This window comes from Lupinus angustifolius, unplaced genomic scaffold, assembly GCF_001865875.1.
Source record: "Lupinus angustifolius cultivar Tanjil unplaced genomic scaffold, LupAngTanjil_v1.0 Scaffold_120_19, whole genome shotgun sequence".
Lineage (NCBI taxonomy): Eukaryota > Viridiplantae > Streptophyta > Magnoliopsida > Fabales > Fabaceae > Lupinus > Lupinus angustifolius.
The window spans coordinates 51,655-56,340 of NW_017725030.1; positions in this window are offsets into that span (position 1 = coordinate 51,655).

Here is a 4,686-nt window from a genome sequence, read left to right on the forward strand (position 1 = left end):
AAGTGCCTTGAGTTTTGATGCGAGATTAGACATCTACGTAATGTACTCTCTTATGTTCCCTTTGCCTTTATACTTCATGGAGATGAGTTTAGCCAAAAGGCTACTCGTCTCCGCCTTTTCATTCTTGGCAAAGACTTGTTCTATTTCTTCAAGGAACTTCCTTGCACTTTCACCCTCGGATATAGAGCCCCGAAATGCATCTGGAATAGAGCATTTCATGATCATCAAGCACATTCGGTTAGAGCATTCCCATTTCTCAATTTTAGCCTCAGTGGAAATGGGTTTCTCCACACGAAGTGCCAGATCCAAATCCATACAGCCGAGAATGATTTCTACGGCTTCCTTCCAGACCTTAAAGTTTGTCCCATTCAGCAGTGGGATGTTACTAATTTGAGCAGAAACATTTGCAGCATTGATAAAAGACACTGAATCCATATAACAAAGAATTAATAACATGTTCAAATATAAACAAACAAGTCATGTAATATATTTAAAACAAGACATGTTCACATAATAGACCCATCACAAGATACCTAACACAACATCAATATCTAGTCTTTGGACAGAGAAATCAATTTGTAAGTGGTACTCTTAGTGTAATGATCAAATATTAACAATCAGTTCTGTCAAACAACAGCCTTTCTTTGGACCGACTATTATTCACATGAAAATAAACTTTATAATTGTTACATATTTATCATCACATGTATTTATTATTTTGCCAAATTGTGTCTTCCTTTGGGCCGAACACAATTCGCATAAATAATCTCATACTCATCTGTGTAATTCAATTAATTTCTACAATAGATGTTATTTTGGCAACATATTGCATCAATTAATCCAAAATAATTACCAGACAAAAAAATAAATTAAAACAATATGGGTCCATTACAAAAAAAATATAATTTTTGAAATTAAAACCTCTATTTTCCCATATTTTCCAAGCACAGAATCACATCAACAAATCAATTCCTTCCATGAATTCTTACCAAATTTACACTGCAAAAAACAACCTTACAGAATGATATAACTTTTTTTTTATATATCGAAAACGTTGTCATTTTAAGAATTGGCAATGTGGTTTTACAAAATGATACGAGGCAGAGGAATGAACCCAAATACCAGTTTTTACTTGACAACCTTGAACTTATAACAAGAGTCCAGGCCAGAATGTTGACAATTAATGGCTTAGTCAAATGCACGTGCCAAAATGCCAGTATAAATTTAATGAGACACACTTCAACAATTCAAAAGGGATAAGATAAGAAGCAAGAATACAAATTGAGTTTGGGCAAACAATTGAATTGAACATTCCTCTACAGTAACAGCGGAAGAATACAAATTAAATCTTTTACGGTGTGATTCTGAAACATTGTCTATGACAAAATAAAACCCTAATAATCTATCCAATCTTTATCACATAACAGCGGAAGCATAATTCAATAATCCCCAAATTAAAACTGGGTTCATATAAGATTTGGGAAAACACCTTCATGAAGAATCATGAAAATTCAGAACCTATGCTCTGATACCACTTGTTAGAAATTTCTTATGATTGGTGAAATACCAATCCTAGGATCTTGAATTTAATGATTCTCACACATATTTATGAATCAAAGGGTGCAGTGTCATACCTGAATTCATGTTCCTGGATGTGCTCATTTGATCCACGTTTCTGAAAGAAATGTGGTATGATGACCTTCCTCAACCAAATCCTTGATTCCTCTTGGGACTTGCATTTTCACTCTGATGGGGAGATGAGAAAACTAAATTTGATTTGGTGTATTGGGGACCATAACCTTCCTGATGTGTTAACTTATAGGGTTCCCATTATCCCCTATGGGTTAACCTGATGGGTATCCACCCATTAAGCCCATATCCGTTATAACCTTTTAGAAATCTAAGGGGTGTCAGTAATTAGATCACTTATAATGTAACCCCGAAAATAAATAGTTAATATCATTGTATCAAATATATGATGCTCACCTTAATTAGAAATTTATAATTGCTAACACATCATTGATATCTTCTGAACCAAGTCTGCAACAACAAATGATTGAAGTTAATTTGGAAGAATTGTAATCGGATCCTGGAAAAAGAATTAAAATTACATCATATCATCCTAATGATCAAGACAAGATTCGAAGAGTATATTTACAAAGAGGACCATGTCAACCTACTCAACATAATTTCCCTCAAAGAAAAATTGGAAATTATTTAAGATGATTTTGTCTTTCTTGATTTAATGAATATGACAACTGGTTAAAATATAGTATAGAAAAAAGATGTTGTATTATGCTCATATTGCTATCTTTTTAAGTGTGACTTTGGAAAGTAATCTGGTGGGGACACATTTGTCACATAGGGATTCATACTTTGGAATAAAGAAACAAAAGCTCTCGGATCATGTTGGAGGTCAATAGTGCTCATAATATTGCATGGAAGAGATCTCAAAACTTGATGAATCAAAATCAACATATTGAAGTTGCAATATGTAAACAATCTGATCAAGTTCGTGAATTATACCGAAAGCGTTTAACAGCTAGCGTCACTTGATTGCATTCACTTTCTATTGAATCAAGGATTACCTTTCTCTAGTAATGATGAATCAATCGATGCTGCTAATTGAGGTAATTTTCATGAACTTCTTAAGTTTCTTTGTGAATATAATGAAGAAATAAACTATGTTGTATTAAAAAATGCTCCTGAAAATCATTAGTTAATTTCTTCAACTATTCTGTTTTTTTTTTGTGTAAATAGAAAAACGTTTGCGAGTTGCCTGCATGCCCGTTTTCCCATTTTAAAACGGCCAGGATATGTGATTTTTTCTATTAAGCTTTTGCGGGCATGCATATGCACGCTTAAGTTTTGCCGGCATAATATAGGTACATGCAAAACGGTCGGACCGCCCATTTTGCCATCTCTAGATGCAAGTGCCAATAATGTAAGAGAGATTATTCTTGCCACGTGTATATATATCAAAATAGGCAATGTCCTTTTTTTATATGTAAATCCCTTTGTTACTACCTATTGGTTTGCAATGGAGTGTAAGGTCTACTAATTCCCATGCTTTATTCCCTATTATCAAGTTTATTTACTCTTAAATAGCTTCCTTTCAGAAAGTGGCATCTTGATACTTTATTGCCTATTCAACTGTTTGTACATCACTCTATATTATAATATGTTGGTCCATAAAATTTAGCTAAACATATCTTCTTCAAATATAACATCTCCATACTCAACTATTATATTTATAGGATACGAGTCATTAGATGCTATAACTACCAAGCTATATACTTTACATTTTTTTTTTTGCATAATCTAGGAACACATTCAATTTGGCTTGCAACTAATTTCTTTCTCTTTGGTTTAGGTACTTTCACTCTTTCTCTAAGTTATAAGTAAATTGTAATTTTCAAAGATTAAATAAATTAAGTTTGAATTTGTACGAGTTGTTTATTTTTAGATAAGATTTCATAAAAACTAGGACAATGTGGTGTAAAGTGTATGACTATATTAGCTATATATAGCATGATTGAGCTACTAGAATACAACAGAAGGAAATCATTAGATTCTGATATAATATTTATTATGATATTGTTATAAGATTCATTATAAAATGAATAGATAATATATGATAGTTTGTTATTTGAATTTAATTAAAAAGTTAACATTACATTGATATTTTTAGAATGATTTTATATTATAAAATGATGACACTTATGTAGTTATCATCATACCATGTTTTTTTCATTCTCTTTAAATAGTTGATTGTTCATTCATATTATATTATTATCTTCTTAGTTTATCTATTTTCTTAAGAGTAGAATAATTATATATTGTTCTTGGTAAATTGTAATTATCATTCTATCAAACGGTACTTTCATCTTTTAACTCATTCCTCTAAAGTAACCATGTATTATGCACCTTATACTTACTCTATGCCACCATCACCATCCACCATATGACTCATATTATCCCCATCATTGTCAACATATCTCACAAACTCATTCTCATTTCCCTTCATTTCCACATTGGCTAATGCCACAACCACCATCAAAACCACTATCCCAACCATGTTATTCAACTTCTTAACCATATTTCTCACCATACTCTCCTTCTAGTCAACAACCCCTAAAACCATATTATTTAAACTCACAAAAACCTCCAATTTCCCCATCTCAGTCACTCTGTCAATCATCACAATCTCAAATTTCTTGTCCACTTCCTTAGGTTACTAGACAGCCTCCACGTACAGATCTCTTTGCTGAGATAAGAGAGTTGTAGTTTAAACTGAAAGATGATTTGGTGGATCAACCTAAATATGAAGATATTAATGCACTAGATGGAGATTTAGAGAAAAAGTGTACTACTTGATTTTGGGCCGCTAAAAGAAGAAAAAAACCACCTATAAGATCTATGGTATTGAAACATTTGTCCCAGAGACATTAGAGAAAACTATCATCATTGAGTCTATCCCTAACAATCACAAAGAATATGAAGAACTATATTTGTTTAAAGGGTGGTTTTGCATTTAGAATTTTGATTAGAAAAGAAACAAGGGAGAAAAAAGGGAACTTGGTTCTGTAAATATTTTTTTGAGAAGAAACAAATATTCAGCATCAAACATAGTGTGTTAATTGTTGTGACATTCATGAGTAGTTCAAAATATTACCAAGACTTCCC